Raw genomic sequence first — 12,580 nt, 5'->3', positions numbered from 1 at the left:
TGCTAAAGTTTAGTGAAAGAATCCGAGCTCCATGTGAAGAAGCTGCAGAACTGAGCTCCCCCTCATTTGTTATTTTGCTCCATTTTCCTCAGCAGCACCATCTAATACTCGTCCTTGCAGTGCAGATGGAAATGACTCAATAAATCTCCACCTGGGGAACATCAAAACCTAGACAGAGTTGAAATATTGCTGAAACAGACAGACATGTATTTAACATAAAACCAGGAGAATTAGTCCAATGCTGGAACAGAGTTAGTACGTTGGTCTTCCTTCTCCCTCGCCCTCCCCTGGGTTGCCTGAAACCCATGTCGAGCATGGGTGTTCGCTTATTTCAGACTCCTGGAATTTAAGTTCGTGCACTGAAAAGTCAAAATGGGTTTATGGAGCCATGACTCATTCTGAGGCACAGAAGAGAACACTTCTACCAGCACTCTAGCCTCACTCAAAGTCCATTTCTCAAGGGTGGTCTTGCAATCAACAGCTTGGAGAAAACATTTGGATCCCTGCTGACAGACCCAGAGAGGTGGACACTGACCCAACCAAACCTCTTCTGGCAAAAAGCTCCATCCTGCAAGACTGCTGAGACCTCAGGCCTGGATGTGGTAAATGGTGAGACTAAACCAAATACTACCCTTGCTAATGGCCTTTTGGATGCTGTCCTTGAGCAGTAAGAAAGGACCCAAAATATTGTCAGAGCAGAATGCTACTCTAAGTCTGTTGCCAAACAAAATGTTCTCAGGACTCTGGTAAGATTTCTGGGAAAGGATTTTCCTCTTCACAGAAAGGCTGTCTTAACACTTTGCAGAGCGACTGTCAGATGGGCGACTACTTTGAAAACCCTGAAAAATCGGGGTGTTTTCAGCATTTTCTTCCTGTGTGCCCACTGGCATGTGGAGAAAGCAGATGCAGATGGTCTGCTTAAACACCAGGTGCCATAAGAGGAAAGAACTAGGAGACAGGAAGCTCTTCCCACCACCCTTTGCTGCCTTTCAGCTGGGCTTTTGGTACAGTGGTGCACAAGTTAAATGAGATTGCTTCCCTTCCCCACCTGTGCAAAACCTGAGCCCTTGGCCCAGCCTCCAGCTGATGTTTTCCTCCTCGTGTGCCAGCACTCCGTTTAGGAGCTGCTTAGTTGCACAGTTCAAGGCAAGAGTTATCTTTGTTGTGTGTTTGTACAGCACCTAACACAGTGAAGCCCTTCTCCTGGACTGCAGCTTGGAGACATTATCACAACACAAATAGTAAATAATAATGAGGTTGAAGATAGCGCTGAACTAAACCAGAGCAATATGTCTATTGGAGGCCAAATGGTACACAGTGCCAGCTCAGGCAACTGGCTCTCAAAACTGAAAGAGAACATTCCTCTGCAGTAAAATAAACACTATTCTTTTTCTCTTGAGCTAGATAAAGCATTGTGTGTTTCTGATAAATCCATATGGTTTGCTTGCTTGCAGAGGAAAGCATGAAGAACAAGAATTCCCCAGATTTCTTCCTCAGATGTTGCATTATCAATAAATGCCTGTGATATCAGTCGGGTTCTTTAGCCCACACATCCGGCCAGTATCTTAATTGCAATAACTTCATGTCCCAAAAAGCCAATGCAGTGATATACAATGGACCTGATTCCAACCCCTAACCTCTCAGGGCCCGGAAAGTCTTTCAGCATTCCTGCAAACTTACATAAGAGAGAAGGAGCAGATAACATTGTATGCTTGCAGTTAAACATGCAGGATGCTTGTGCCCTCTTGCAGAAAGGAGTGAAAGAATGGCCTCTTAGGAAGTCATTCTGAATTAGAAAATGGCCTTACAACTGAAGAATTTGGAGTGCAAAACCAAGGACCCCTGGGACTGTCCGAATTGTTCTTTCAACTCTCCAAAATGATGTCATTGCACTTTTTTTTTTACAGTCTATGACAACCCAAAACCTACTGAATAAACAGACAGAATACTGTATGTGGTCTTTATATATATTGAGCTAGGCCTTACTGGCAGCATCATATGAAGTGGAGGGAAGACAGGCCTGACTTATTCTTAAGTGGAGAAGGAAATCCTCTAGACTTAAAATGTTTCCTTTAATTTAATTTGCCTTCAGAACTGGGAACTGCAGACCAGAACGGGGAAGCCAGACAGGTTGACTTCCATCCCTTCTGATGGAAGTCAGAAGGAAGACTTCTGACTTCCATCCCTGGGAAGGCGATAGATGGCCCCGCACACCTCTTGGGAAAGAGGAGCCTTTGGGGAAGGCAGTGCCTGTGTCTGGGTCTCTAGGAGGGTGTCGGTAGCACGAGGGTGAAAGGAATCTTATCAGCATAATTTTCAAAAGCCTTTTACAAGGTACCACACTAAAGGTTATTGAAGAAACTATCTGGCCAGAGGATTACAGTCAGCAGGGGAGAGTGCCTGGGGATGGGTGCTGCATCTTTATTGACAACAAACAGGAGAGAAGGGAGCGAATGGTAAAATGGGCAAGTTTGCGGATAATACTAAGCTTTTCTCCATAGGCAAATGCTGTGCCAGGTTCAGAAGGACCACGTGATTGTACAAAAGGATGGCAGATGAGGTCCAGGTAGGTGAATGAAAGGTAATGCATCTTTGGAGAAACAATCTAAACCATGCCTTTATGATGCTGAACTTGGGTAGCTCCAGCGCAGGAAAGAGACCTCGGCATCATCAGTGACAGTTCTCGGAGATCATCTGCTCAGTGTGGGGTGGCAGCCAGAAGAGCCAGCAAAGCACTGGCCATCACAAGGAGGGGTATGGATAACGAGAGAGAGCGCGCCATTTGCCTACTACAGAAAACTGCTGTAGTGACAATACCTGGAGTATGTTGTGCAGTTCTGCATCTCGAGGAGGGTACAGCGAAGCTAGACAAGATCCAGAGAAGGGTCAAGGAAAGCAGAGCCTGCTGACTGGATGATATCTTATGAAGAGAGACTAAAAAGATTGTATCACTTCATTTTGGAGAGAAGAAAGGTGGGGGTGTGAGGGAGGAGGTGGTAAAAACTTACAGAATCAAAAGGTGATGGATTAGGAAAAGGTAGAAGGGTTGTTTACCAAATTCCTTAATGCTGGAACTGAGGGACGCTCGCTGAAACTAACAAGGAATGAGTTTAACACAGATAAGAGTATACTTTTCTAATGTGGCTGGCAATGAAGTTCTGGGATTTGTTGCCACAGAAAGTTTCAGGCAGACCATGTCTGCAGGTTCAGAGAGGTTGGACAAACTCGGTGAGAGCAGGTCCACAAATAAAGGCCAAAGGAAACTGTCCCCTATCATCCCTAATACATCCATTGTGGATCTTCGAGGAGAATGAGCAGAAGAGATCACAGAAAGCAGCCAGGCCCATTTGCTGTTTTTGAATAGTGTGGCCACTGTCTGAGATGCAATATTGGGCTAGATGGACTGCTGGTCTGATCCAGTATGTCTCTTAAGTAGAGACAAACAAGTAGTGATTTTCAAAGCTGTGGAGGGTGAACAGACACATCTTTCATTGATGTTTTATCTAAATCTTTTAGGCTGCTTTAAAAAGCTCTGTTCCACTTCACACACCTGGTAATGCTTCAGTACTGGATTCATTGGGAGAAGCCAGTGCCATTTACTGCCAGGTGAGCATGGTTTGCTCCCCTTCCTCTTGTTCCTTTGCTTTCACTTACTATTTAGTTGGCAACAAGAGCCACACAGCACTGTTTCTCTGTCAGCTTGCAGCCAGAACAGCTTCTTTTGGAGTTATGTGAGTATGAAACAATTTGAAATTTTGGCCAATTTAGGAGGCTGGTTGACAGAGTCCCCTGGGAGGCAGCCCTAAAGTGCAAAGGAGTCCAGGAAGGCTGGACATTCTTTAAGGAGGAAGTCCTAAAGGCACAAGAGCGGGCTGTCCCCAGGTGCCGAAAGACGAGCCGGCGGGGAAGAAGACCGGCCTGGCTGACTAGAGAGCTCTGGCTCGGAACCGGGAAAAAGAGGAGAGTCTATGACCTTTGGAAGAAGGGGCGGGCAACTCAGGAGGACTACAAAGGTGTAGCAAGGCTGTGCAGGGAGAAAACTAGAAGGGCTCTAGCTGAGCTAGAGCTCAATCTGGCTGCTGCTGTAAAAGACAACAAAAAACACTTCTTCAAATATATTAGCAGCAAAAGGAGAGCTAAGGAGAATCTCCAGCCCCTAGTAGATGGGGGAGGGAACACAGTGACCAAGGATGAGGAAAAAGCTGAGGTACTTAATGCCTTCTTTGCCTCAGTCTTTAATAGTAGGGCCAATTGTTCTCTGGGTGCCCAGACCCTGAGTTGGAAGACAGGGATGGGGACCAGAATGGAGCCCCCATAATCCAGGGGGAAATGGTTAGTGACCTGCTGCACCACTTAGACGCTCACAAGTCTATGGGGCCTGATGAGATCCACCCGAGAGTACTGAAGGAACTGGCAGAAGTACTCACCAAGCCCCTTTCCATCATGTACCAGCAGTCCTGGCTAACTGAGGAGGTCCCAGCTGACTGGAGATTAGCTAATGTGACACCCATCTTCAAGAAGGGTCGGAAGGAGGACCCGGGGAACTACAGGCCTGTCAGCCTGACCTCGGTGCTGGGGAAGCTGATGGAGCAGATCATCTTGAGTGCCATCACATGGCATGTGGAGGATAACCAAGGGATCAAGCCCAGCCAGCATGGGTTTATGAAAGGCAGGTCCTGCTTGACCAACCTGATCTCCTCCTATGACAAGGGGACCCGCCTAGTGGATGAGGGAAAGGCTGTGGATGTTGTCTATCTAGACTTCAGTAAAGCCTTTGACACGGTTTCCCACAGCATTCTCCTGGAGAAACTGCCTGCTCATGGCTGGGACAGGTGTACTCTTTGCTGGGTAAAGAACTGGCTGGATGGCCGGGCCCAAAGAGTGGTGGTGAATGGAGTTTACTCCAGTTGGCGGCCGGTCACAAGCGGTGTTCCCCAGGGCTCTGTGTTGGGGCCAGTCCTGTTTAATATCTTTATCAATGATCTGGATGAGGAGATCGAGTGCACCCTCAATAAATTTGCAGACGGCACCAAGTTGTGCAGGAGTGTTGATCTGCCGAGGGTAGGCAGGCTCTGCAGAGGGATCTGGACAGGCTGGATCGATGGGCTGAGACCAATTGTATGAGGTTCAACAAGGCCAAGTGCAAGGTCCTGCACTTGGGTCATAACAACCCCATGCAACGCTACAGGCTTGGGGAAGAGTGGCTGGAAAGCTGCCTGGCAGAGAAGGACCTGGGGGTGTTGGTTGACAGTCACCTGAATATGAGCCAGCAGTGTGCCCAGGTGGCCAAGAAGGCCAATGACATCCTGGCTTGTATCAGAAATGGCGTGGCCAGCAGGACTAGGGAAGTGATCGTGCCCCTTTACTCAGCACTGGTGAGGCCGCACTCGAATACTGTGTTCAGTTTTGGGCCCCCCACTACAAGAGAGACATTGAGGTGCTGGAGCTTGTCCAGAGAAGGGCAAGGAAGCTGGTGCAGGGTCTGGAGCACAAGTCTTGTGAGGAGCGGCTGAGGGAGCTGGGGTTGTTTAGCCTGGAGAAGCGGAGGCTGAGGGGAGACCTTATCGCTCTCTACAACTACCTGAAAGGAGGTTGTGGAGAGGTGGGGGTTGGTCTCTTCTCCCAGGTAACAAGTGATAGGATGAGAGGAAATGGCCTCAAGTTGCACCAGGGGAGGTTTAGACTGGATTTTAGGAAAATTTTTCTTCACTGAAAGGGTTATCAAGCATTGGAACAGGCTGCCCAGGGAAGTGGTGGAGTCGCCATCCCTGGAGGTATTTAAAAGACGTTTGGATGAGGTGCTTAGGGACATGGTGTAGTGGTGGTCTTGGTAGTGTTAGGTTTGCGGTTGGACTTGATGATCTTAAAGGTCTTTTCCAACCTATATGATTCTGTAATTCTGTGAAATTTGATTTATTGTTTTTCAGGGATAAGGCAGGTAGAAAGCCGTCAGTCTGCTGACATGCAGAAGCACTGTTATATGAAGTATGGCCTCATATCAAAGACTTTCTGTTTAGGAGCAATGAGGAAGAGTGCTGCTGCACCCAAATAGGTGTCCTTTTGGTTACATTTTCTTCTAAGTTACTTTTGCATGTGTAAATGCCATTGAATTTCATGGGTATACAAAAGTATGAAGAAGTGAGATGTCATTGTTGTACTTCAGTAATGAAGGTGGTTAATTACTACACAATTTAAGGGTAAGCAATTCTTATTTAAGAAATTGTTGGAAGGGGTCAGAGCAGGGGTGGTCTTGAAAGTTTTGGTGAGCTAAGGGTCTAATGATGCTTGAATTTGGTAAAGGGGAATACTGTATTCTGGACCTAGAAGTTCACCTTGGACTTTTCCCTAGGGCTGCAGTTTTGCTCTTTTTTGTCATCCTTGAGACCATTATTAACACCCAAAGGGACTTCTGCATTTTGTTGCACTCCTATGATACTCTGTGGTTGTGTGGGACAAGTGGTACCTTACAGTGTAATTCCTCAATGCTTGCATGGTCCCTGTGAAAAGGAATCAAGGGCTGAGGTAAAATGCTGTTAGAGGCACAGAGGGAGAAAAACTTGAGTGTTGTTTCAATGCAACAAAACATGTATCCAGTTCTGATCACTATTTGCCTATTGTTAGTAAATGAAAGTATTGCCAGCTTTAAAAGGCTGATCTAACCTACTGGACAGGACTGTGGTTCATTTTGTGAAATCTTAGCCAACAGAAAGTGGTATCAATGCGGTCAGATCACATCCTGAAGTCAAAGTTTGATATTCAGTTTCCAAGCAGAAGAAATTTTCCTATTCGTTGTCTAGACAAAGTAGTTTTTACAGTAATTAAATATTGTTGTAGCAGAAGGAAGCAAATTCTTGAATTTAAATATGCCAGAACTTTGTAATAATTTTGGTTTGATCAAAGTTAATATCAAGAGCTTCTCTCTAGTTGCAACAGGTTGAAAATATACTAATGATTTCATGTTTTATGTGACTTATTACTGCTATTGTTAAGGGTTGGACCCTGTTACAACTGAGTGCTATGCAAGCCATTTTTAAAAAAAAAAGTTATTGCCCAAAATAGTCCATTATTTTGTCCAAAGCCATATAAGCAATGTATCTGGGTCGTATGTATGAATATGAGCCAAAATAGAAGATTAAATGTGCTGACTACTAGGCCAGTTCCGAGTGTTTGTAGGAAGTACAGGACAGGCAAATTTGTGGGTTGCATTAAGTCTTTAAAAGTTTTTACACTTCTGAAAATCTAAGCGATACTTCTAGTAGTTGTTAAGAAGGAATTTGCTTCTTCCTGGCAGTTACTCTGATCCACCAGGTGTGTGTGGTCTCTTCCCTTTCTGAGGTTGCCCTTTTGTTCTGACTTCTTTAGCCAAAAAAAAAAAAAAAAAAAATAAAAAAAGGCAGCTGGACAGCTTTAGTCTGTTAAATAGTCCACATTACTTACACGGCTACTCTCCTCGCTGACCCTTAACAGTTTAGTAGCTATGAACTTTAAGAGGCTCAGTCTTAATCTTCTGTCTTCAAAGGAGCTGGAGCTGCTGCAGAATGTGGCCTTTTGATTGTGGCTTTCCCTGAATTTTAGAAACCCACCTTTTGTCAGCTGGTCACTTCCATGCTTTTATCTAGATGCTGACAACAGTAAAATTAACGTAAATTACATAGACTTGTCTGAGGGCTTTCATTACTCCTTGATGCTTTGCTCTCCTCCTGGCACGAGCGCTCTCGAACAGTGTGTTAAATAGCAGACTGCTGCCTAAGGGACAAAACGTTCAGAATCCTTGGATGCACAGCCCAGAGAAAATATGCTGGCCAAGGAGCACTCTGGCTCAAGAGTACCGCTTTTGTATCTTTACTCTGAACGGAGGAAAAGTGGCATGCAAGTGATGTGATGAAACTGTGTCTCAACATGTGGTTTCAGGGACTGTCTGTCTGTAATCTGCACAGATGTCAAGACTGGACCCAAAGGAAGCTCGTTATTTTAGGGAAAACAGTCATTTTCAGCACGACAGGGCTGTTGGGCTAGTGCTCTCAGTAGATTTTTTTTTTTTTTTTTTTTTTTCCCCCAGGGATAGTAGTGTTCTGCCATGGTTTCACACGGGTACTGTTTCCCGTTTCTTACTCTCCTTGATTTCTTTGGAGCGCTGTGCTCTGGACAATAAGCATAGAGGAGAACTGTGGACGTGGTCTTGAACCTGGGCTGATTCAAAGTGCATGCACAATGCTGATATTTAAGGGTTGTGAATTTGATCCTTTCCTATTGCTCCAAGATGCACGTGAGTATCTCTATGGCATACAGAGACCTACACGCCTGCTGTGTGTGAGAGCTCAGTACCACAGAGAATATTTCTCTCCCTGGGGCCAGATGCACGTAAACTTCCTTCAGGCTTCCCTGGAGGTGTTGTTGCTCTTTCCCACTTCTGCTACAGACTGCAACAGCCATCAGGCATGCCATAAACACACGGATGTTCACTCTCATCACTCTCTGGGACAAGTGGCTAGATGTCAGCTTACAAAAACTTTAAAAAAAAAAAAAAAAAGGGAGGTGGGGAGAGGATCACACTGTAAAAATCGTTTCCTTGCTGTATCTAGGCTGCAGAAGTGTAGACCAAGGTGTTAACTGTTGGTAACGTACCGCACTGGAATTGCGCATGGACACTGCTGCGCTCCTGTCCCCAGGAGCACCAGCGATGGATGTGGGCCTGATGGCTTCCATCGGATGCTTGCACAAACATCAGCGGCTGCTGTTGGGGAAGGCTTGCAGGATCAAGCCGCAAGGGGCTGTGTAGGGTTTCTGTACAGTCGAAAGCCTTGACTTGGTTGCGCGACATTCCTTCATATCCTGTCCTCTCTTGCTGACCTTTCTTCCTTGTTTTCCATGTGACTGACAGCCCTTGAAAACACAAAGCAACAGGATAGTGTCAGATGGTGGGAGGAAACATTGTCATCGGTTTGGGATATCATTATTGAAACAGCTTCAAGTTATCAACAGCTTCAAGGGGGGAAAATGCTGATATTTGTTTTTTGCCTTGCATACTATTCCCCATTCATTAATCGGTTTCTTGACTCTCTGACCCGCTTTCCTGCAATAATAGTTCTATGGAAAATCTAATATTTATTATCCCGATGTCTGTACCCCTGGGCTGAAGATTTTTGGTTTTGCTTGCTGGCAAACCCTTCTAAGACACTTCTCACTGTAACTAGACAAGACCTTTCCTTCCTAACAGTTTGGCAGTCATGTCCTAATCTTCCCTTTTTACTGACTTTTCTTCGTTACTCATCACAGCTGCTAGAAGAACTAAAACATAGTTCTGGAGGAATTATTTGATTTTGCTGAACTCTTAGGGACCATAGGGGTGACATTTTACCAGATCCCTTGTCTCCAGGGTCATCGCACTAATTCCTTGTATAACACATCACCAAAAGAGGTTTGACTGTAGTAATTAGTGTCCCAAAGCCTGCCATTTATCTAATAAGCACAGAGTTTTGCAAACTTTCATTAATTACACTCTCAGCAGCCTGGTCTCTTTAATTTCGCTGTTCTAACTTGGTGCCACAATAGCCGCTGTTTCTAATAAGGTAATTACTAGCCTCAGTTTAGCATTGTATAAACTGATAGACAAAGAGATTGCATTAGGTGGCTGCTTGATTAAACACTGCATATGTGGTAGAGCGAGAAATAAGGTCTGCATCTGACTCCTTCAATTCTATTTTGACAGCTAGGGTAATCTTGCTTTTTGATTCTAAGTTCATCTAGGGTCTTCCCTGGTGCTTCCATATGGTACTAGGAAGAAAATAACAAAAGCTGGGAACAAGCTGTTGGTAGGCAATAAGAACTTTTTTTTTTTTTTTTTTTTTTTTTTTACCCCAAAGAGCTAGGGCAGAATGCTAACCGATGACGAATTTCTCATTGAAGAGATGCTAGGACTTGAGCTGCGTTAAAATGTTGCCAAGACCATAGGGAGCAAGAAGTGTTTGTGAGTAGTCCTGTCGTAGAGGGAAACTAGCTTTAGGGGCATGGAGCAGTGGAGAGAACAGCTCGCCCAGGAGCAGGGACCTTTGCTGTGTAACAAATGCAGTGGTCACTATGAGTGTTATAGTTGCCACAGCTGTAGTCATTGCCAGCTGGAGAACTACACGGGTGAGCTATTTAGTATTAATAAGCTTGGCGTACTTTGAAGATCAGAGAATTCACGCAGCCTAACGTGTCGTTGATAATGTGGGCCCTGGATAGTCCTGCCCTGAGGCCAGTAACCTGTGGTGCAGTTTCACTGTTGCTGTGGGCCAGTCTGAGGCCACCGTGCTCCTGCTCCTCGCTGTCCCCTTCCAGCACCTCTCTGCGCTTGTGTTCGTGCTCCATCCTTTGCGCTAGCTCTAGAGGCTGTGAAGCCAACTTGAAACTACCAAAAGAAGTGTAGTTTTCAGTCTGCTCCGTAACTGCAAAGTGTTGAATGAGGTGGGATGGCATAGCCAGAGGATGAGACGGCTGCCCTTGGTCTGAGCAGGTGAAACCACCAGATTATAGTCAGGCTCATCTAAAGCATCCTCTCAGAGATCCCATATGGTCCTGAATCAGAAATGTTGATGTCTGGAAATTAGCATCATTGCCCTTTATTTTGTGCCTGGGATAAATTAGCATTTTCAGGAGCACAGCGCTAACTTCAGCTACGTCACTAGAACATCCTCTTTTTGACAGAAAAGGGTTTTTTCCCCATTTGTCATATTGGAAGTTGAAACCTTGAAAAAATCTGCAGCCTGCCCAAGAGGTTCCAGTGACTTGATACAAGGACAGGAGAGACAGTAGGGTTTCAAAAATAAAATGGCATTTGCATACCTTGCCCTCCTGTGATATTCAATAAAAGTAATGGTCTAACTAGCATTTATGACTTTTAAAACCTTTATCATTGGCCTCGGTGGTGGCAGCAAGCTCAGTGTTTGAATAACTACAGCAAGCAGTGCGTTAAAAACAAGACTCAAATTCCAGTCGCTGATGGGCAACATTCAAATAGCAGGGGCAAAGAAGGGAGTTATTTGCTAAGGTGTGACTTGTCTATTTGAAGATTAGAAAAAGAAAATAATATGGAAGTAACAATTTAAAAAAGCAGCCCTTTAGGCAAGAATCACTTATGCATTATATTTTTTTAAAGGGAAAACCAGTATCTCTACAGGCTCAGGTACAAATGGGTGAAACTGGCTGATGAGGAACTAGTAGTAGGTCAGTTGTAAACCAGCTAGTGAAAAGCAGAGTTAAGCTACAGTAGGATATACTGGAAAGTTGATGGTGTTCCTTGCAGCGATGACTTTTTAACTGTCCCCACGTAAACTTTTTTGGCTACTTGTGAAATTGTCTAAATCCTACTGAAACCAGTGAAAAATTGGTTTCTAATTTTTCGCTTATGCCACTGAAAAAAATCCTTCCTCCTCCAAGTGTTCTGCTCTATTCCCATTTTATCCTGTCTTTCGTTACCTGAAAACCTTCTGTTGATGACTTTTTTTTTTTTTAATGTTGGATCTTGTGCCTATGTTCTGCTACTATTCCCAGCATCTGATATTTCTCTTATTGCTCAGGCTGTGTCAGGGTCTTCAGCCCTATGGTGGCCACAGTATAGATGAGCCCTTGCACTCAGCAAGGCCCTGTCCCTTCTTCAAGCTCGTAGATTTGTGCAGGTATCGGGTATAATCTTGGCCTGTACATTTTGTGATCTTACAATGAAGATGACGATCAAGATGCTGAGGGCAAAGAATTGCTTTAAAGGCCTAAAAGACAAACCTAATACTAACAGACTGTGTAAATTTACTAGCCCCTAGTATTGACACGCTGAATGGGAGCAGAGAACTTTGCATCCTAAATGCTGCATGAAAGCTGAAACTGTCATAATGGTAGAAAAGCAAATTGGAAAGCTTTGGAAGAGCTGCCGAGAAGAACACATGAGTATGCTGGAACAGAGAGTGCACCGGCCAGGAGCTCTTGGAAAAAGTTAGGCTGGGGGGTGATGACATGATGGTAGCAATATAAATAAGTGAAAGGAAATTGCATGAAAGAAAGGAAGAGGGTTATCTGGATTATCTAGAAAGTGGCTGAACAGAGTTTGGCCTAAAATTAAAAATGGAAAAAAATCAGGCTAGACATAAGGAAAAGAATTCATAACCCTGAGTATGCCTGCAATAGACTGTCAAACTGTAGCAGAGGCAATAACATGGGTGGGTGAGACTAGATAGGATAAGACAATAGCAAGAATAAAGTAAGGAAATAATCTTTGTGGTGTGGGCGACTGGAGTGGATGACCCAGCTTGTGTTTTTCCAGGCCTGGCTGCCTATATATAGTTCAAGGGAGGCAGTAAGTAAAGCTCGTGCACTTGTCAGTGGTGGCTGGCTACGATGGCACACCACGATAAGCTTCCTGTACCTCTCCCCGGTTTTACAGAGATGCAGCTGTGAGGGAAGACCGCCAGCCCAACACTTGCCAGAGGTCAGGTTGCACAAAGTACCATAAAATGGAAAAATGGTGAGCCATCAGCCACAGCTATGGTTCTCAAATCTTCCAGGCTTTGAGAGTTTCAAACTGCAACTAGAACAATTGTCTTGGATG

The 12,580-nt window shown here is 44.8% G+C and overlaps 1 long non-coding RNA gene across 1 annotated transcript in view; it reads left to right on the top strand.

Moving 5' to 3' along the window:
• The first annotated feature begins 234 nt into the window (after nt 1-234).
• LOC142405810 (uncharacterized) overlaps nt 235-12,580 on the top strand; it is a 38,100-nt gene continuing 25,754 nt past the window's right edge. The window contains exons 1-2 of the long non-coding RNA XR_012774347.1: nt 235-609; nt 2,502-2,566. This is a non-coding gene — a long non-coding RNA (uncharacterized LOC142405810). The remainder of the gene's footprint in view (nt 610-2,501; nt 2,567-12,580) is intronic.

This window comes from Mycteria americana, chromosome 2 (genome assembly GCF_035582795.1).
Source record: "Mycteria americana isolate JAX WOST 10 ecotype Jacksonville Zoo and Gardens chromosome 2, USCA_MyAme_1.0, whole genome shotgun sequence".
NCBI lineage: Eukaryota > Metazoa > Chordata > Aves > Ciconiiformes > Ciconiidae > Mycteria > Mycteria americana.
This window is presented reverse-complemented; position numbering and strand designations above follow the sequence as displayed.